The 22,946-nt window shown below is 40.6% G+C and overlaps 1 protein-coding gene across 1 annotated transcript in view; it reads left to right on the forward strand.

Moving 5' to 3' along the window:
• Positions 1-22,946, forward strand: part of LOC122619349 (transcription factor E2f1) — a 42,820-nt gene that overhangs the window by 2,062 nt on the left and 17,812 nt on the right. Inside the window, exon 2 of the mRNA XM_043796221.1 lies at positions 15,532-15,559. The gene's annotated coding sequence lies outside the window, so the exon portion shown is untranslated. The remainder of the gene's footprint in view (positions 1-15,531; positions 15,560-22,946) is intronic.

The following is a 22,946-nucleotide window of genomic DNA, read 5'->3' on the forward strand; positions in this document are numbered from 1 at the left end:
TCCCTGGGGAATTGATTAGATTTCAAATTGGAGCAGCAAAGCTCGTGGAAGCGTTGCCAGATCGCCCATAACGGATGCTGTGACTGTGCACGCGATCACCTCAGATTGGGGCAGGAACTACTGCCAAGGGTGTGGTTTTTATAGTGCCGTAATGTGATGGAACACATGGAACATGTCTAAAAGCCGGCGCATGATAGCTGCAACCTTATCGGCGTATCAATTAACCCAGATATGGAAACACGGAGCTTGTTTCGGGCTCGATAAGACCGAGGTTCCAACTTTCTCCGTGACATCCAGGCGTGGGAGACACAAGAACTCCAGGTAGGAATTGCAATCGTCTTGGGTCACCTTTTGGCGACGTCATAGTTTGATGACTTCCAATCGACTCGCACACCCAAATACCCACCAACACTCGAGCAATTATGCACGTCCGTGTGCACACGCTACAGCCGGGCAATGGCGAACATCGAAGACGACGCTGTCTCATGGTTTTTGCTCCATCTCCATGTATTGGGCGACTATATTTCTCGAGTCTGCAGTTTTTTCTTTTCCGAGTTGTATACATTTTGTTTTGTATTTGGTCACTTTGGATTCGCTTGGCCTTCGGGCGCAGACTTGGTCTCTTGGTCGGGTCTTTTGTGAACCAGTTGCTCTAAGCGCCTGTGTTACCTGTTCGCCCCTGTTTGGTATACACATCGTTTTGGACTGCCGTAGTATGCACCAAATCCGATACATCATTACGGAAGCGGTGATTTCTACATTCCGTATGTCGCCAAGGAAATTTTAAATCTTTCCATAAGTGCAATTGGTGCACCGACAGCTTTGATTTGAGCTCGTTCTTTTATCTCTTGCTGCGATGATAAGGCCTTCGAAAATTGTGAAATTTGGGTCATTCTTAGTTTCATTAAGGGGAGCAATGATTTTTCATCTTAATAGGTATGTATTTTTAATTCCTTATACGTTTACTCACTTTTTACTTTGCCACTCAAACCCACCTGCCCTTTTTAAGATGGTTTGCTTAATTTATTACAGTTCTGACCTAGTACGGCTTACATTCATTTATTCGATTACTGACAATAAGACAGAATTAACTTTTTGATTAGCTCTATAAAACCAAGAACATCGTACTTAGGCTATAAGCGCATTGATAAGCGTAGTAGCTAACCATATAACAATAACAAGAGAGAACGCTATGGTCGAGTTCCCCGACTATCTGATACCCGTTACTCAGATGGTGAAAGTGCGCAGGAGAGTCTTCAACACTGACAGTTTTTGGCGGTTTGTGGGCGTTAGAGTGGCAAAAAGTTTTTTGGCAAATCGATAGAAATTTACAAGACTAATATAAAAATAAAACAATATCAAAACATCTTTCAAAAGTGTGGGCGTGGCAGTTTTAGGCGGTTTGTGGGCGTGGCAACATGCTGCGTCTATGTCTCTGGAGTCTGTATGCTTATTCTCAACTTTCTAGCTTTTATAGTTCCTGAGATCTCGACGTTCATACGGACGGACAGACCGACGCACAGACAGACGGACATGGCCAAATCGACTCGGCTATTGATCCTCATAAAGAATATATATACTTTATGTGGTCGGAAACGCTTCCTTCTGCCTATTACATACTTTTCAACGATTCTAGTATACCCTTTTACTCTACGAGTAACGGGTATAATAATCCAATTATAAGTAGCGAGCACCGGTTCCAATTTTTGGACCGTCTGGCAACTCCGACGTAAAGCTCATTGGATGGCTTATACAATCAGCTCAAAAAAATATCACGCACACTCGCTCCAACATCAAATAAAACTTGTGCACTTGTTCCAAGCAATATATACCCAGATTTCGGACAGGCTAATACATTTCATGATATATTAAACACTTGAATTCCATTTTATTACGTACTGACCACTTTGGGTCATCGCTAGCCCGCCGATCGTATCGTGTTTGTTTTTATCATGTGCCTTCTTTTTCTTTTTACCTCGAGTGACTGTGTGTGTATTAAGTTGTTGTTGCACTTTTATAACACACCAAAAGGGGGCCACATGAGGAGGCAAGTCTCCATGCCCGAAACACACGCTCGCACACCCGCTGGCACCAGATACTTAAGCGAAACGAGTTAAAAGCGATTTCATTAATATGTTTTTGTTGCCAATTCCCTCCGCTTGAGGTGTTGTTAGTGTGCTGGACGCTGCTGTGACTGCTCACTTTTTTATTGTTTTTTAATCTCTGCCCTTGCCCTCTGATACCCTCTGCTTTAATTAGACCGGGAACTTGTTGCTTAGGATATTTCGTGTTGCGTATGGGGTCACAATTCATCACTGAAATGGTCAATTGTTTACTGGATAATAATAAATAACTGAGTAATAATATAATTCCTTTATCATGACTACTACACTACATATGTAAATATATCAGTTAGTTCAATAGTATTTAAACCCAAGCTCAATTTAGAGTAACACCAGTTTTGCATAAAATTGTTATAAAGAAATAACATTTATAAACATCACGTGTAGTCAGCATTGTCATGTGCCTTTTAAATGTATACTTTAAGTTTATTTATAATGCTTCCTATCTCGGCAAATAAATTTTGAATTATAAATACTTATCTCCAAGGTTATTTTACGTCCGAAAAAAAGGGTATTAAGATTCGTTGTTGCCAACTCGACTAGCATCTTAATTTTTTCGTGTTCTTTGTTTTGTTGTTGATTTTTTTGTCAGTGCTGTTAGCTGGTTTGTGTTTGGCTTTTGGTTGCCTGGCTATTTTTAAAAATTTTGTGCGAAAGCAACAAAAAAGTCAAATTAAAGAGCGAAGTAAAAGAAAGGAAAAGACGAGGCAACGCGAAGTCGGCGCAGTAGCATCAGCAATTGTTGTTGCTGCTTTTACTGTTGCTGCTGCGTTGGCCGCATAAGAAATATGGAAAATGGAATTTCTCTGCGCGGCCCCACATTTACCCACACGGACGCACAAGAATCACACACAGATACGCAATCCGAGTCGCGACTTTTTGGCTTTTTGTGAGCAAGGGGAACAAAAAAGGGAAACGGATAGGGACGAGAGCAGAGATTCAGATACTTTTACGTCTCCTTCTTTGTATCTGAATAAATAGATGCGAATCAGACAAATTAAACTTAATATAATGAAAATTTCAAAACTCTTTTCAACTGCTGAAAGCAAACTGAATGTAACCGAAACGGTCATTTATAACTTTTTAAACATCTTAAGAATACAACAAAAGTGTTTTTATATGATATTTTTTGCATACTTTAAATAATACACAAGCAGTCATATTATTTATGCGCAGATATTTAAGTGACTTGTTTTAATTTGTAACTACATAGCAGAATCCCTTTATACCCGTTACTCGTACAGTAGAAGGGTATACTAGATTTCTTGAGAAGTATATATGTACATATATAACACACGTAAGTCACGTCTATCTGTCCGTGTCACGCTGTCCATATAAAAGTCGAGATCTCGGGAATTGTAAAAGCTAGAAAGTTAAGACAAAGCTTGCTGATCTTTGTAATGACTGCGTTTTGCATCTGCAGTTGCTTAATACGATCTAAGACAATCCTGAAAATAAATAAATTCTGTGTTTATATGCGCGTCCTGGACGGAATTATGGTTATAATAATTAAAGATTTCCTAGTTCTCATGTTTTCTGGGGGAATCCGCTCCGTATCCACGTCCGCGAGTGACATCTCATTTGTTGTTGTCCTCAGTCCAGTGGCTCTTTGTGGGTGACGTCGTCCCTTAATAACAGCAACAAAAACGGCAACAGGAACAATTCATTCCCATTCTCGACTCCAGAACCAATTAGGTCACATTGGCGTCGTGGCAGCTTCTTCATCTTCGCCAAGTCCGTTTTTCACTCTCTTTTCGCAAAACATTTCATTCGCCTGCCTCTATCTCTTCATCTCATGTTTTTTATGTCGCAAAGCAACTTTGCACTTCATTGATAAAATGATTAATCGTTATGGTGACTGTGCGTTATGGTGTTATGTGTGAGAGGAAAAATTCACATACATAAATGCACTAAAAGAATTAGCAAACGGTGTGTTACTAAACCACATTGAAACCATATATAGAAACGATTTAGTTATTATGAAAATTAATAGTTTAAGTATGTACAAATTCTTTGTAATTCCTTACATTTTTAAAATATTTGTATTTTGAAAAGCGTAATTTGGGCATATTTGATTAAAATGTAATTTTTTCTCTGTACACATGCTTAATTTTGAGTTATGTGTGTCACCTAGACAGCGACGCGTAAAAGCGGATGTTTAAACAATTTATACGCAAGCACGACATTCCCTTTTGGGGTCTAATGCGGATTTGATAACGAATTTTGGGTTCATCTTAGGTCATTTTCGGCTTGGAATAATTTTGTGGATAAAGTTTTATTGCATTATGTTTGGAATTCCACAGTTGGTATCATGAGGGAAAGCTAAAAGCAAGCCTAAGGGAATTCAGAAATTGTTAGGATCACCTACATATCTACGCATGTCAAAAAACGTGAGAATACTTGAGCATTCATATATTTAATTGATCTTACGTAATATTTTTATTTATTAATATATGTATGTATAACAGTATGAAACAATGAATGAGCCAATTTGTAAAGAACAACTAATACCTCGACTAAAAGTTTCCTTCATTTATTCAACCATTTGTGTAGATTACAGTTTCACCCAATGATTTATGCTTGATCACCCAAGAATGAAAAATTCCCATGCCGCGATCCTCAAGACTTGCCACCCTAGACATAAAAAAAAAGGCTCACCGTAATCATAATTCCGGTCCAATATTTATACGACATGGAAAATTCAACCCTAGATAATTACACGAAATTGATTTGATTTTATTATGCCATAAAGCAAAGCGATCGAGCAGCTGCCCCTGGAAATGCACTAATTGCCTAATGCATTTCGAATTATGCGAAAGGTAAAAGCATTTCACCCCGGGATCCTAAGAAATCACGAAAGAAACAAGGAACCCACGATCGAGTAAGCGAAAAACTTTGCTAAAATCGATAACGAATGCAATTTATGGGACACGGGGCGATCCTCGAGATACAGCTGCATCACCCAGGACAAAGAAAGTGTGAGTGAAGGACCTCGGCCATTGAGACAATTGCAAAAGTCGCTGGTAGTAGCAGTAGTAATAGTTCTTCTTTCCAACGGGAAAGGAAGAAAGGCAGCTGTCGAATACAAAGGCAAGGCAACTCTGGGGACATTTTGCATCATCTCCTGAATGAAAAGGGAAGCGGACATGCATCTTTGGTCCTCCTTCCCAGCCGCAGCGTCCACCTCCTCCTCCTACTTTTTGTTTGCCTGTGGGATGATCTTTTATAATCCTCGGCATACCGTGATCTCCGTGTACGTGCTCATAATTTATGCTCCGGCATCAGCTTCAATGGCACACAGATACAGAAACAGATACAGATACACACCTGCTCAGGATCTTCGTTAGCCGTTCCTTTTCTAGGACAGCTGCGCTGCTTGATATTGTCGATATGTTGTTTTATAATTAAGCGCCGTCTTCAAACTGTTAGGGTTCTCCTTACTCTACACCTTCCACAATTTGTTCCTTTTGTGTGGATTAACAGGTGTGCTGTACAGTCGGGCGAAGGAGGCCTCCGCAGTCATGATATGTGTAATTGCTGTTTTAGGACTTCCTCACATTTTAAAGGGGTATGCGAACATGTATTTTTGCCTAATTGAGTGGACTGTTAGTCCTTTTTAAAGGCTAACAGAACACAAAATTATTTCACGTAACTAATTGTTTAGCACATAAGCAGTGCCCATAATAATGTTACCTTTTAGTTAATATAAAATTCGCTGGTTGACGTTAAAAAATAGGTAATCCTATACGTATAATTTCAATCTGCAATGATTTTGCGTGATGATACATGGACAATGCCACCTTTTTTTGATCAGCAACTGGAATCAAATGGGCGATTCCAGTTTTTCCACTGTTTTCATCTTGTTACTAGTTTATATTGCCATGTTTCTGGTTGTTTATGGCCTCGAGCCTAAATCGACACACGTTTTGCATTGCCCGATTAGATTATATGGGCCGTATTATCCACACCCATGCTGTATGCTGTATTTCACATCCACGCCAAGGAATGCCAATCCAAGTGCGATCGCACGCACAGTCAGCAGCATCGGCTGACTATCTACCCCATCCTCATCCCCATCCTCATCCATATGCACATCATCGGCATCGGCCATATCCTTTCCCTCACCTCCGACGCAGAAGTCGCAAAGTTCAAAGTCAAATGACTATTTTTACTGCTGTGCTGTTGTTTTGGTTCTTCGCTTCTTGGTGTTCTTTTTGCCGGTTGCGATCTTTTTGCTCTGAGGATATCGTTCGATGCTCTTTGAACGGAATAAATCCGGTCTGGTGAACTTCTGAAATTTTTAAGGTTAATACGGCAGTAGCACATCATCATATTGGGGGATGTTGTAAAGTATTGCTAAAAATTTTGAATTTGTTTTTTTTAACAGGATAAAACTTTTGACTCCAGTCAAGATACAGAAATTATACCATTTTTAACTTTTTTCTTTGAGAACTCATATCACCCAATAAGCTAAAATCACTTCAGCACTATAATCCCATAGACTTTCTACTATCATTTCAAAATAAGACCAAGGGCCAAAGCTATGTAATAAGAAGAGGGCATTATTTTTAAAACACCTCTCCCATGACGTTTTATAACAGTTTCCCGAATCAGACTTTATGTAGAGTGTGTCAAAAGTTCGGCGCGTTCTTCTCGTATTCCCGTTTTATATTTTGTTTATTTTCTTGCACTCTCCACTGCTCCACTGTCCGCTTGCTGCGCTTTTTGTATTTAATTTGCCAGAGAGCCAATGGTTCTCTTTCGCGGCTTCTTTTTGCTCAGCTACTCATCTACTTGCTCCACTCGTTGTCGCCGTTTGTCGTTTATCTACTTTGCTCTGTAATTGCGGTTTCGTCGCATTTTTGTATAATGGAATTTCAAGTCAGCTCTTCGAGTCCGATTCCCTTGCTCCGCATACCTTTCCCACCCGACCCAACTTCCTTCCTTCAAGGTTTTTTATACTTTGTTTACGCGATAATACAACTAACCATTTTTATTCGTGGAAACGCAATTAAATAGGTATACATGCAGTGTATAGGAGGTTTCTAATCAAGAAAATAATTTCTGAAACAATTGGGTTTTGAATCTGCCAATTAAATCTTTAATAGAAAGGGTAAATTTTATGAAAACTTCTAACATTTTGGGGCCTAAAAAGGAACATGCTTACTTACGATATGAAAGGATCCTTTTTTAATTTTTTTGAGTTAGCTCAGACTGATTAATGTAATTAATTTTAGTTAGTAAACCATATTTTAACATATTTTAACAAAGTATATTAAATATTTAATTTGTGGAATTTTTGCATTATTAAACTTGAAGATGTGGAAATGTCCTCTTTAAACGGACTGCACTGTATTAAGCTTGTAAAAAGCAGCATATTCTATTTTCATAACTGTTTTCACTTTTCCCTTTTAATTTTCGTTCTAAATAACTTTTGGTAGTCGTGTAATTAGTGCGATACTACAAAAAATTAGAATTAGATTCGTAGGGGGTGGGTTTGGGTTTTTCAACGTCATCAGGCCGTAGCCTCAACAATTAAAAACGCATTAGGTTCTTGCCCACCCTTCTCCTCCCCATCTCCCCTCGCCCACGTTGTTTACGCTGTTTCGTTTGCTGATTAGAACTAAGAAAAACATTATTTGCCGCATTTGCTGGTGTATTAGAGGTGGAAGAAGAAGAGCACAGCTTGCCACAAGCATGCAAAAATGTTCAACGGCCACAAAACTCGTTTCGCAAAAAGAAAGGGAAGGGAAAATGAGTAAGGGGTGGGCGGGAGCGGGATGGAGCTACACAGGAGGTTGGACAACATGCCACATCATTGTTGTTGTCTGCCCCACTTGGGGTCTCGTTTCATATCTCTCTTTCCTACTCTATCTCTCTCTTTCTCTCTGCACATGATTAGCGCTACAACAACACGAATCGCGAGAGCAGGAGGAAAACGAATCGTTGCAAATGAAAATAAAATTTACAAATTCCATTCATGAAATTTCGCTGCGTCGACGTCCACGCCAAGCTCCACTTCACACAGGCACACTGGCACACATACATGTGTGGAGCTGAATCCAGCGCGAGAGAAAGAGAGAGCGCGAGAGGCTGAAGATGCAGATTCTGCCTCCTCTCCACCGGGCTTCATCTCGTTGTCCTGCTCTCCTCCTCCGTGTGAGGACTCTATGTGCATTTGTCTGCGTGTGGCGCTCGCTCTGCTGTGGCTCTTGTGTTGGTGTTGCCGGCTTTGCCATTGCAAATACCCTGTATCGACGGGGCGTATGGGGGTGTGGGAATTCTATTCGAGTTCGATATTGAATGAAATATTAAAACAAGCATTAGATCATTTTACTACATTTGAACTGCTCTAGGTTTGTGTGGGATGTGTTTATGTATTCCATGTTTTATAGAATCAAATAAACTTCTTGTGGAGTCATCAAAAAATAGGTTTTGCTCAAGTACATAATCAGTTGCCACCCACGAGATCTATAATTTAGAAACCTGTCGTAACAAATATCCAAATTGCTAATAGTAGTTGTCAATAAACATGGAACTATTTAAAAGATGTATCCTTGTAAATAGGTAAATATCGTAAATAGGTAAAGTAACTAAACGATTTCGATTTAAAAACCAAAATTATTTTTGAAACAGATTTAATAAATCGAAATCATTAATAAAAAAGAAACCCTTAAAACCCTTAACTGTAGGCTACAAGTTAGTTTTAATTGATTGTGTAAATAGTGGGAATTAGTAATACTAACTTGTAGCCTACAGTTAAGGGTTTCTTTTTTATCAATGATTTCGATTTATTAAATCTGTTTCAAAAATAATTTTGGTTTTTAAGTCGAAATTGTTTAGTTACTTTATAGCAATAAAACATATCCTTTTAATAACTTTATACACAGTATCCAATAGTTTTGTTGGGCATCTTTTAATTTGCATTCCAATTCCTTGTTTTTCTATTTGTCGCTCTCGCCGGATGTTTTGTTGTTGCAGCTGATGGGGCTGCAGTTGTTTTTGTTGGCCGGCGGGCTTCGCGTCTGACCGTTTCATCTGCCGGCTTACTTCTTGCTGTGCTGCTCTCCAGCCCACTTTCCCCTCTCTATCTCCCTCGCACTCCAGTTCGTCTGGTGGGGTCTTAAGAAGAAGACTGCGTCTGGTTCTCTGATTCTTCATTTCGATTTTGGGTCTGGAGCTGTGGGGCTGCGTGAGTGCAACTTTGTTGTCGCCACCTCCTGCCACTCCCCCAACTCCCTGCCACACTCCGCCCCCCTCCTCAACCCCTTTTTGTCGTCTGTCTGGGCAATTACAGGCGAAATACGTTGCGGTTGCAATTTTACACACATTTTTATGCGCTCTGGTTTATTATGCGGGTGATGCAGTGCGCCCCCAACTTTTCGTAACTCCGTTTTTTCCGCAGCTCATAATGTTCATCCGTTTCCTTTGGCCCGTTGAAAATGCAACTCATATGCTTTGTTATTTTTACACATTTTATGGGTACATTTGTATGTATAAAATGACAAAGAAGTGGGAGGACTCCACACGAAAGTATACAAGTATTTTCTCAGTTTAATGTGGGGTAAATAATTTAGAACTTTTTAAAATTAATCTTCTTTATTTTCAAATGGTAACTTATTGCTTTTTGGAATGTGTTCCAACGCACATAAACTTCGTGCATTACACACTTTTGAACATGTTATTTTGAAAAATATATAATTTATCATTAATTTGCAATATTTTCGGTATGTTTTATGTTTTTCTCTGTGCAGAAGACATTGCAACGTCATCATCTGTCGCTTTATTTCTTGATATTGTTGTTGTCGCTGCTCCGCTGGCGTTTATTTATTACAAGAGAGGCGGCAGACGTGTCTACCCCTGCAAGTTCCCACCATCCCCTTGATGGGGATGGTCCAGCATGGGGCTCAATTTTCAAACGATTTCAATGGAACTCTCAATGTGAGTGCAAACGAAGGAGTAAAGGATGCTGAGTGGAGGAGAAGTTCCTACAAAGAGGAAGGGGAATGTCTAAAGAGCCAGACACGCATCTGTGTCTGCTCCTTGCATCCTTACACTGAGCGGAAAACATTGGGCACATGGTTAATGTAAACTTTTGGTGTTTAGGTGATTCATAAAACACTGCATTTTTGTGGATTGATGCTTACATCCTAATCATGCTTGCATAAGCAAAAATTATCATTTTATTTTAAAAATGTTAATATATACTCATTATAGGTTATAAATGATATGTAATAGGCTTTGCATTATTCTAAACTATTTAAACTATATTTGCTTTAGTTTGCTTTATGGAGCCACCTCCTTCAAGACGGCCCATATTTTGCTGCAGCGTTTTTAATAGGGATTAATATTTATTTATTGAAACATAATTTACTGTTTTGCTTATAGTTAAATATGCTTAAAATTAATAATTTCGCAAATGCCCATAGAAGTGTCAACAATCAATGTAAATATTATTCCTAAGCAAAATCATTGGTTCTTTTAAGTACTCAATTTGTTTAAAAGGTATCTGTATTTCGAATCCCTCCCTCGATTAACTTTATTTCCCACACCAATATTGCATTACTGTTTTGCTTATTTTTGTTTTGAATGTAGCCGCCGTTGGCGGTGGTCCCCCCTTTCCCTTTCCTGGTTAAAATCCTCTGCCTCTTGTCTCGAATGCTGGTTGTAATGGTCGATTGTTGTTGTTTTGGGATGTTGTTTACGTTTTTGTGATGCCCTTTTGGAGTTGGCCGCCCAGCACCAGCGAAAAACATTAACAAATACAGCAGCAATAGCACTGAAAGCTGGTGAATGCTGTCGTACAGAACTGGTTACGCAATTGGTTACTTTTCAATTTATAGCAATTTATCGGTCGTGTGTGTGCAATATATGCAAAGCATACAGTTTGGGCCTTAGATAAGGCCATTCTCCGCGTCCTAACTTAACAAGTGCTGCCATGTTTGGGCTTGGCTTCTTTTCCTGGCTTATCTTGCACCTCATCTTTGGGTTTCCACTCAAGTTTATTGCGGTTTCTGCTTTTGCACTTCTTGTTTCTCTCTTCCTTCTTGTTTTCCTTTTTTACAGCTATTGTTGCATTGGTCGCATTTCTGCGGTTGCTTTTGGTCGCTCGAAACGCTCTATCTAAAATACTCTATAATTTTAGCACAGCAAAGAAAATGTTTTAAAATTGCGCAACAGTGCGTATGCGTAATATTTTAATATCTATTACAATTTCTGAAACAATCTTCCTTTTTTAATTTAACTGTTTAACTGTAAGTTCTTGCAAGTAACCAAGAACATATTTCCCCATAAAATGTAATACATTTTAGTTTATAACAAGAGTGTTTAATTATTCGATGATCAACAGATGCCTGTTTTTACCAACTTTTGCGCGAATTCCTTTTCCCAGCAGGACACACGTTTCAAGTGGTGACCACAAATAAAAAACATCAACAAAAATAATGAATTCCTTCTTTGGGCTTTAACCCCAAATTGGCTTAACTTCATTTATTTCATTGCAATTCAGCTACCATTGGGGTTGGGGCCACAAACGGGTTAAGATAAGAAAAACAGGCGAAATTTTTCACTTTTGCGGTTTGTCAGGGGGATTTAGGGAGCGAAGGGGTGGTATGGCACCCTATTGGACAAGTCGCGAGCCACAGTTAATCGCCTGGGCTTCGTGGCCAGCTAAGCCTGACAAACTGACACCCTTTAAGGGGGCCGAGGGGCTCAAAGTTCCACTGCTTATAAAGATTCTTTACATTGCCCACATATATAGGGATTCTTGGCAGAAAGTCGGCGCGAGTTGGCTATAATCCCAGCAAAACGTTACCAGGGGTAGAGAGGGCTAGGTGACTTACCTAAATATTATTCCACATAGTTAAATTACGACGAGTATATACACAAAAAATAGGTTTTGTATATTTAAACAAAACTGAATATTTATCGGGCTTATACTATAAATTGGTATTCTCTCGTCCTCTGTGTTATTTTTTATTTTTTTAACGCACGAGCGTTATGGAAAACCGTACAGAAACGAGGAAATGTATAAATATTATTAAGATCTAATTATGTGTTAAAAAGGTTAATATTGATTGCTATAAGTAAAAAGTTTTTTGAACCGATTCAATGCGGTCCGAGTGAACTACGTATTGTTGACTCTAAACAAGTGATCCGAACTCAATAATCGGACGGACTAGTAAAATGAATAAGGTTTTGATTATGTAAGGATCGTAAAATTCCTTTGACCACCTTTTTATAAAACCAAGCACACCCCTGGCCTTATTGACAATAGACGAAATATGTTTCTGTAAATGTTAGTATAGAGTCAAGAAGAACACCGAGATCATTAACCCGTGTTATTCTGTCCAAAGAGCACCAACTTAGAGTGTAAGGCGCCTGTCTTGGGTTGACACGACAGAAGGTCATAACTTTACACTTCGATCCATTTAAGTTTAGAACGTTATCACGGCACAATATTTGAAAGCTATCTATATCGTATTGTAAGTCCAAATGACAAGAAAATTACATGACATCGTCTGCGTACATAATTACACGCGAATATTTGATTACTAATGGAAGGTCGTTATTAAATTAGGTAAAAGGGAGAGGACCAAAGTGGCCCCCTTGTGGAACATCGGAGGGGACTCGAATAATACAAAAAGAGAGATATAATTGACCTACAAAAGTGCTGCAAATAAGGAGTGAAAACATTTTCAAAAATCTCAGGGATTCCGTCAGGGACTGGCGAATAGACAGGCTGAAGATCGTAAAGGTGTGGGACAAAATATTTAATTCGACTTTCATACCTTGTAAGAGTAAGGCTGTTCGGAAAAAGGTAACGTGGAATATGATGTTTGAAAAAACTTAGCAAATAGATCAGCGATTGCTTGATCCGATGTTACCGTAGTAGTTTCATATAAAATATTTCTTTGCGCTTAGTGTTAACGAAATTATAAAACTGTTTCGGATCCTGCGAACATTCAACTTTTTAAACAGTTTTTGCAACACTGAGCATGAAGCTCGGTAAAATTTAACCGACCACTTTAATATTTAGAAAAGGTTGTGTTTGATTAAACTTAATGTAATTATATATTTCTAAAATAGAATATGTACAAATAGAATGGTTTTTTTTTGAAGCAGAGAAATAATATTTCCGAGCAGCAGGTGCATAAAAACAACTTTCACTTGTGTAGATAAATTTATATAAAAATGCTCAAAATAAAAATAAAATTCTGTGGGGCGGTCACGCAGTTTCGGAAGTTTGGGCATGTGGATGCGCTCGAATACCAGGGAGTGGGGAAACCTTGGGATCGGGACTGATCAATATTTCGCAATATAATTTCGTGGTCAGTTGGCTGCCACGATCTCGTGGCTTTCGGCAATCCAAGCTCTTAAGGTTCCATCGCCAGCACAGACACAACATGTTGCAGGAGGCCACTGAAATTACATCAAATTATGCTGAAATGCGAGCTAAATATGCGGCGGCGAATTTCGTTTTCGAGGCTACATAATTCGTTTAACTCTAAAAACTGCAGACCCATTGTGAGCTTATCGCCCGGCCAGCCTCAGCATCTCTACGCGTAGTTTCTTTGGGCTCGGCTGCCTCAGTTTTCGGAGCATGTGCAGCAAGGAAGCACGAATGCCGTGCCACAGACCCGGTACTGTGCGTTGGGCATGAAATATTTTGAACGCTCCAATGGAAGAAGCGTCAGCGCTCACACATTCACACGGAATATATTTTAGTGCATTTTAATGTGCCACTGAAATGGGATTTAATTGGCATTGTTGCGGTGCACATCGTGGCAACTACGACTGCAAATTGATTCCAATTTGTGTTCACATGTGGAACCCTCGGAGCCTAGTACCCCACTTGACTTCCCCCACTAACCACAAATATGGGTTTTGTTGATAAACCAAATGAGCATTGCGGCACTATCTGCCCTCGACAGGCTTCATTCTCAGTTAGTCTGGCTCCAAACTTGGCAATTTGTGGTACTTATTTCCTAATCTCCCTGCGTTTTTGGTAAACAATGGCTGACACATAGAATGTTCTGCGGTATGATAAACTCTGAAGTTGGTTAAGCCACAGAATGACTCCAATGCCCTAGATCGTAACGTTCCTATCGGTATTTGTATAAAATAACATTAAAAGTTAATCGAGTTTTATTCCTTTTAGTCATCTGATTATAAGCGTAAACATGATTGGTTGGTTCAATAGTTTTGACACATTTATTATTTATCAAATTAATTATCAAATTACATTTTTATAGATTTGTACATAAACATATTGGCCCCTATAAAACTTGAAGAACGGTTAATTTCTATTAAGAAGCGTCTAAATTACTTGTCATAACCAACTCCTTATGGTCGGCTTCATCGATCTGGCCGCGATCTGGTCCCACGGTTGGCCAAGACTAGACTTTGGACTAGACGCACTCAGCTGGCTCCGCTGGTGAAGATCTGGATCGGGGTCTGGCTGGTGTCTGGTCGGGTTGTGTGGCGCTCCATTGGTCCCTTGGCTTTTGCTGTGGGACGGATTTGCTTTAATTAAATTCATTCTCACAGTGTGTGCAACATGTGGCCGAGTGAAGCGCTGGAAGTTCGGTGTCGCAGTTGCCAGCGGAATGCAGCAGAGGAGTGCTTGGAGTCTTCTGGCCGCAGTCTCCCGCTTCGATTCCTGCCATCTATTGCGTAGTCACTCCTCCTGCCCCTCCCTTTTGGACCGGGTCTGGTTTTATTTCCTACCTACACTCGCTCGGGCCCTTTAAACTCTTGCGACTTTGGCTGGGCCTCCTGGCCTTAGCCCCCGTTCCTGGTCGTCAGCAGCAAATCAGGTTTCGCCTGCCTCCGCTGACAGACGCATAAATCGCTAAAGTTCTTTAAATGCCAGCCAGCGAGGAGAAGAACTCTTCAGCAAAAAGTTATAAATGTTTCTCATATTTTTAACACCAAACCCATGGCGATCCAAATCGGGATCTGACAGAGGTTGGATCTCGTTTCTGCTCCTCAAGTTCTCTGTTTGATTTGACAACTTTGTTGGCATTGCCTGTACGATATTTGTTCATTTGTGTTTGCCTCCGAACCTTTCCATGTTTTTTGCTCTAAATCGGAGCAGATAGCTTTAGCCCGATTTGTTGATTTAGGTTAGGACCCCTGCCCAAAGGAGGGATGTGTTTTCACAGCCTCACATTCTCGAAGATTGATGTAGAATAAACGTGACAATGCATCCACAAACATATGGTTAGAAGATTTTTAAGAAGTCCCAAGAAAGCAGCTAGGGGTTCGTTAAACATATTTTAAATGTGTGTGGGTTCCGTAGAAAACACAAAGCAGTGTATTATATAATGTCTTAGACTATTTTCATTCTTCTTTATTTTAGATATCATTTTGATTTTAACCAAACTATCATACTTTTTTTTTGCAGATCGCTTCTTTTAATTATCGAAATATTGGTAAGTCTTATTATAAAATTATAGAATATATCATTATTCGGCTAATTAATTACGTGATTACGACTGGTTTAAAAAATAGAACAAAGGCATTAGCTCGTTTAGTATTTTTCTGAAACCCATTTATGGAAATCACCAAAGGGAACCTAGTTCTAGAAATCAGCGATCAAAAAATGAGATAATCCCATGTTCCTATTTGTAGTTTCCCGGACAAATCGTATGCGTAAACATATTATTTAAGCTAAATTGTATGCAAATAAAATTTCCTCACTTCGATCTGCACTTAACCCATGGTGAACCGAGCCCACAAAGGGTTCACTCGTCCTAAGGAACCCGAGTCCACTCAACCGTGGACAAGTCGACAGCCAACAACTTTGAAGGATCACAAACAACCGGGCAAATAAAGCCAGGGAACAAGTTAACCCCGAAAAGAAATAAGGCGAAACAAACTGGCGGACAGACTCGCGGACAAACATCAAAAGACAAACTTGTAAGTCCGCCGGTGGACAAGGATCGGCGGATGGTTATTTGTGTATTTCTGTATCCCGCCAAATGTCACACGATTCACAGGAACTGGTTATCTCTTCTTTCTCCTATCTTCATATTAAGCTTACAAATCAATTTGAATTTTCCCCACTAGAGTGATGGTGATTCTAGAAAAATGTTTTCACAGATTTGTTTGACATTCACTTGACACGTTGCTGTCCGCCAAATGCATAAATTAAAAAAGATTTTACTATTCTACTAGGGACAAACGGGCCAGGGTCAAAGATGTTGTCCCGAATCCAAATGCTAATTAATCCCACGGCTTCTCGGGGAGGGACTTAATTCCGCTCCGATGATTTTCACACACGGGCCGTCCGGTTCTCTACCTGGCCCTGATCCTCACCTCTAACCCGCTCTGATTTCCAATTTCCGATTTTCCAATTCTATGCATGTAATTGCACATTGCATCAGGCATCCCTCCCCATATTTTGTAGGTAGGCGGCCAACTGTCGCCTTATCCCGGTCTCGCACATAATCTGTATTGATTTCGCACAGTTTCGCCGCCTTCGGGCCAGGATGTTTACCAAGATTTTTCAGGATTTTCTTGACACGCGCGACGCATCCTGCACTGCCCCGGGCAGCCCTAGCCCGGCCTCAAAGGAAAACAAGAGCAGAAATAGCACGGAAAATAAAAATAATAGTGACAGCTGTTACTGCGCCTGCGCAACATACCTCTACAAGGGGACCAACTGATTAGTTGTAACCGGCAACCCTCGCCTCTTCATTGCACCCCCTGCCCCCGGCTGGCTCTGCTCTAATTTACAATACCATTTTATTTTTATAGACCCCTTTACCCTCGACGAGAGCTCGACAGCTTTGCCCAGAAGTTTGACACGTAGACAGCGAATCATCCGACCTTAGATCAACAACCTCAAAGCATCCTTGTTTTTATTGCCCACTGATCCTTAGCTTAGGGAGAAGACTCAAAACAATTGTTTTCTAGACTCAGTTACACGGGTCTAGACTGCATAAATTTAAAATAGTTGAGCTATATATTACTTAAACTAGTACTATCTTGACATTCTCTTATGAAAGTACAGAACACCATTAAACTGCACCCGAACGAAAAGTTCATAGTACATAGTTCAAATCCATCCATTGGAAGGGTGTTTGCTTATTCGGCTTGCCAGCTGGCTTTGCTTGCTTGCTTCGCTTTTCCGCTCTTTTTTGCACACACCGAAGAGTGGAATGAAAAGTGGTTCACCCTATTCCCAGTGCTGACTGGCGAATTCCCGACTAGGGGTTGCATCTCCCCCCTCCGGCTGGCGGCTTTAGTTTAGTTTAATTATTGGCTCAGTGCCGTGAGCGGAGCAGCCCTCGATTTGGCGGTGCTGCTGCTGTGGTCACCCTCCTCGGCGAGAAGGGGCCATCGACTTTGCGTGGCTGCGTGGCCCGGCACATGCCAATGCCTGTAGTGGACATTGGCTCTAACCAGCTCCCCTCGAAATTTGCGCCCTTGCAGCACACTGGTTCAAAACTGGTGGATGTTCCGGTTAATCTTTAATGAGGATCCGACGTTGGTGGAGGGTTTTGGAAGAGTTTTTCCAAGAGTTGCTAGTTCCATATATTATATTATTCATATATTCGTCCAATCGGAATTACTTAAAATGTATGCTAATTCACGAGACTCATAAAACTTGGGCTGTATATGTCTGGATCTTATTTATTAATATCTGTTGACTTACATTTTTGGGTTCCCTTAAACAAATTGTGTTAAATTCACTAAAAATCACTTTAAAACTGGAAATTTCAAACCCAAATGTCCCACTGTGCCACAATGCTGGTTTTTGAGCGACGTTCCCCAGCAACCACTTTTGGCTTCCTGTTGCAGTTGCAGGAAGCCCTGAAAGGACAACAAACACGACCAGGAACAGAGGGAGCCGAAAACAGTCGGTCCATTCTAATACTAGATCCCTAAGGCGAAGCCTCACAAGAGAACTTCTGTTGCATTTCGGCAGCAACAATTACAGAGTGAAAATAAGTGGTGTGAGGTGTAATACCTCTGTTGCAACATGCAACATTCACAGAGCAACAGGAAAGGTCCTCTGTCTTTTTGGAGGGTCGAAGACTCGAATACTCTTATTATTATTATTTAATTATTTATTATTATTTAAGTATCGTAGTAAGCAATTACTTTTACAGAAAAATAGCTAAACAAAAGTACACGCTTAAACATTCTGACTATATTTTGCTAGGGCTGACTGGAGATCTCGTAAAATATTTTTTTGATTTAGTTAGGAAAAGTCATTGTTTTCGATTTTATGTATTACGTATTGATTCTGGTTTAAATACAACTTTTAAATCACCAAGTGGAGAATGCAAGGAAAAGTGTTCTTCATTACCGCTGGGCTTAACAAACCCTCTCTGCAACCGGGACATACGTAAGTGTCCTACAAGACCCCATCAAGGAGGCAAAAAGCGCGACATTTGCAGGCTGCACCCCACGGCGCACCCCTCGCCCAAGTTCCACCCCTGGTTCGTTCCACTTTCCTACATTCCAGCAGCGGGGACTGTCTGAAGTGGATGGTGGAAATCGAGGTGGGGAGTGGAAGATGGTTGCTATGAAGGGGTGCTCGAACTACTGCTACTTACTACTATTTTTTTGGTTTTCCTTTTAAGGGTGCTTCTTCGGGCTGTCTCTTTTGCTCTGGTTCCACACCTCCTTTGCGCAAGAAAAGCGGACCAGGTGTAAAAGTGCGTTTGCGCTACCTTTTGCCTCTCTGCTTCTCGGCTTCTTTTCCACTCGTTCTTCTCCATTTCCACTTCTTCATATTTTGCCTATATTGTTTTCTGGTGGGACATCTGCCACAGCATTTGATTTCGTTTGGATTTGGCTTACTTCCGTTCGGGATTGCTTTTTTATTGAGACAGAAGAAGAAGCTCCCACGCCTGGGATCCACTTGGAGCCCAAAAACCCCCATTGTCCCTTCCAGGCTAATTGCACTCTCTTTCTCCCTCCTTCGGGCAGTGTCCTTTCCTGATCTGGTCCTGTTTTCCGCTTTTGCTTCGTAGGAAACGCAACAACAAAAGGCGCAAGAGATTTAGTGATCGGCAAATTTCCAGGAATTCCGTGAATGGGAAAAACAAAAGCGCAGCACACAGAGAGAAAAAGAGAGAAGGAACTCGAGTGGAAAGAGCGGTCTAAGATCCTCTACCTATCTTGTGCACTGAAAAAAATCGTGTACCACGTTTTCGGATTAAGAAGTAGAATTATGGGCCATTTCTCGAAAAAGACTAATAAATATCGCAAATAAAACAAGCTTCGTTTAAAAGTTTTAGTTCGGTTTCGTGTGTAAAATTAATTTTATGTTTTAAATCAACATATTTATCTCAGTGCCCTCAACCTGAACCTGAATCTCAACCTGGGACATTTGAGGCCGCCGCTACTCTTATGAATGTACTTGGTACTTGGCCCGAAGGTTTCGGAACAGACAACGGCAGCTTTAGTTGCCGTACCGCTCCGCGTATCCCCGTCCCGGTCGCACTCCTTGGCCGGCGGCTCCTCTCGTTATTGTTACTTAAAATAGCTGAAATGAACGAAAGCAGAAAACGTGAGGCGAACATATCCCAAATTTGAAAACCGGTGTAGCCTGAGCCGCAACCTCAGACTCAGCCTGAGGTTCAGATTCAGGTCCAAGTCCAAGTCCCGGCCCAGACCAGACCAGATCTTCTCAGATCAGATCGGCCAAAGGTAGCCAGGTAGCCTCCTCTCTATCTCTCTTGCCTCATTCTTTCTCCTGTCTCTATGTTTAATGATCCCAGCTCCAATCGGTCTTAATACTTAAAAAGTGAGGATATCCAAGACACAACCAGTGGAAGTAATTGCAGTGATAGTATTATATTAGCAACTGTTTAATAATCAGATACACAATTCTCCTACCAATAAATTATTTGTTATTAAAGGAAATATCTGCTTGATCCAGATAATCCAGAATTACATAAGTATCTTCGGCATTTTTAAATCACTGAAAAACTGGAAAGTTACTAGAAAATTGTAGCCATAGGCTCCAAAAAAACACCTCTGAATCCGATTGAATAATACTTTGTTATTAAATTCAAATACACCTAATACACCTATCTTAAGTTGGTAAGCATCGTACTTCATCTATTCAACAGATGTTTGAGTACTCGAAATGGATCCAGGAGTGACACCAATTGATCGACGGTGTTTTCCAGTACTCTTCGTGGTTCTTCCAACTCGGAGTCCTCTCAGATCCTCAAGAACCCCTTACTATTACAGTTCTTATACGATCCTCAGACCCTTAGGACGCTGCCCTGTAAGGATCGCCCTGACCCCAGAGAGACCAGACCGTCTGCCATCTGTAGAATGTCTGTAAGATCCTTGGCTGCGTTCCCTTTTTTCAGCTATGCCAACTCCCCTTTTCTTGTTTGTGGCATGCGCTAAGAAGGTTGGTGGCATTGGTGATTGCTGATTGTGTGTGTCAGCGGTAGTTAAAGCCGTAGAGCGACAGCTGCAAACTATTCTCCTCTTCCTTCCTCGATGGTTTATGCATATACATCGCAGCAATACGTCAGTCAGACCCTCTGTCAAACCTCATCGAACCCCCTCAGTGCAACACGAGCTCTTCTCTCTCTCCCGTTTTGGTATGGTTCCCTGTTCCTGCTCCTGCTCCTGCTTCTGCTTCTGCTTCTGCTTCTGCTCTCCGCTCACCTCTCCGCAGTGCAATGTCCTGGGCAGTCTGTACTATCCTGCAGGACCTGACGGTTATGGGATGTACAGGCATAAAGGCATCGCAGCGCTGTGACTTCTATTCTCCGTGGGTCTTACGTGGCCGCCCAAAAAGCACTTGGGGGAAAATTGGATCCCAGACAGCGACAACTCAATCTCCTGTCTCATATTCTTACTTCCGACGACGTCCGCGGCGAAATTCCTCCCGCTCTCCTACTTTGCACAGTCATCCATAAACTGATTATATTTTGAAATTGATTGCTCACCCTATTATGTCGGTGCTAGCTTCGTCATATTTGAGTAACAAATGTAATAAAAATTGTAATTTTATTACCGAAAGAATAATTACATTTTTGCGGAAAGTCTGTGCCCATTAAAATATATCAACCGAATTATTTCATCTTAACAGATATACCTTTCTTTTGTTAATTTGATAATCTTAAAATTTCAGATAAATATTTTATTATGTTTTATTTGTTTAAATAATATTCATAAAGATAAATAGTAAGTGTTTAACGTGTAATTCACCGTTAAAGTCGTATGATCTGAAAATAAAATCACCGAACTCTGATTGCTAATCTCAGAAGTCAGCGAATATTTTAGTGCGTTCTCTGTATAATTTATTTTTTGTGTGCTATCAGAAAAGGGGATGTGTCCTGTTCATTCCCTGTTATTAAGTCAGTACCGATCGAGCAATCTTGTCCGATTTTTGTTCACCTCTTCTGCAACTCTGACTTCCGGTTGATTTGGACTTCTTTTGTTGGATTTGCATGACCATAAAAGCGTTATTCCTTCTTGGTCTTCTGTTGGCTTGTAGTTGATCTTAAGTTCTGGCGATCTGGGGTTCAATGGACCTAGAAATAGGCAAGCAATTAGCACCTGTCAACAACATTATCGCCAGATGAGGCCTTTTTCAGGTCCGACCACTTTTACTGGTAGTAAGTAAGTACGATAGGGTACTCTCTCTGTGGATTCCCTCTGTGCTGCCTTCCCTTTCACACAGATGCTTACTCCCTCTTTGCACGGAGAAAAATGCATAGAGATTGTTTAAATAACGATGAATTATATGATTATTTCAGACAATGCACAGAAATCTACCTATAAATTGAAATGCAAGGTATTATTATCATCTATTACTGTTTCAAGAAGCTTTTGGATAGAGAAACACCTTTTTTGTTAGTACTAGTTGTTTTTTAATTTAACAAATTTATTTTGTAAGTGAAATATGTTCTTCTAAGATCTTATTACACACTTTTTGGCACAACGCGAAGCGAATTACATAATAATTGAAATACATATATTTGCCAATCTTATCGCTGGCACAAATTCTTGATGTGGACTTCTTGAAGGCACTGTTTTGAAGTTATTATATTTCCAAGTGCCGCCATCCATGTTTCCTGCTTCTCGGCTGGTCTTCGTAGTTGGGTCATTTAGTCAATCAAGGATTTGGGAACAAAGGCCTGGAAATCCCTGTCCAGACGTCTATTGTTTGATGTCCATGCCACCTCGGAGAAAAGCTCTCCGTACTCCGGTTCCCTCTGCTTCTCCGGAACGTAGCTCTCCCATTCGCTCCTTCCCGAGAGGTCTCTCCGATCCGAATGCATTATCCTCCCTTATGGCTTTGTTACCCTGCTGCATTCCTGCTCATGCGCCCCGTTACGAACTCTCTCTCCGTTCCCCTGGCACTGGCACTAGCACTCGCACTCATGATCCCCTGCAATTGCATTCCTGTTTCGGTTTTGGTTTCGGTTTCGGTTTGCAGAGAGCCCTGCTCTCTTTCTGCTTCTTTCTTTTCGCCCGGTTTTTCGGAATTTGTTGTGGCAAGAAAGAAGTACGCAACATTTACGAATCGAACGCAGCAGAAAGTGGAAGTGATCAGCGGATCTCCCTGATCTCTGGATCGCACATAGTTATACGCGCGTTGTTTGTTATTGCCTTGTTATCGCTGCCAACATTATTAAAAATAATATCCCAACTCACCCAAGTGAACCCAAAATAATGTATCTGCAAGATACGAAAAGTATACGCGCGCTTGCAAAGTGTTGTGTTTTGTTATAACCCACAAACAAACATCACTACCAATGTTTCGGTTTCCGAGGATATTACTCAAAATGCATACATCACGGTTATAATATAAAAGCATACAAAATATTA

Source organism: Drosophila teissieri, chromosome 3R (assembly GCF_016746235.2).
Source record: "Drosophila teissieri strain GT53w chromosome 3R, Prin_Dtei_1.1, whole genome shotgun sequence".
In the NCBI taxonomy this organism is placed as follows: domain Eukaryota; kingdom Metazoa; phylum Arthropoda; class Insecta; order Diptera; family Drosophilidae; genus Drosophila; species Drosophila teissieri.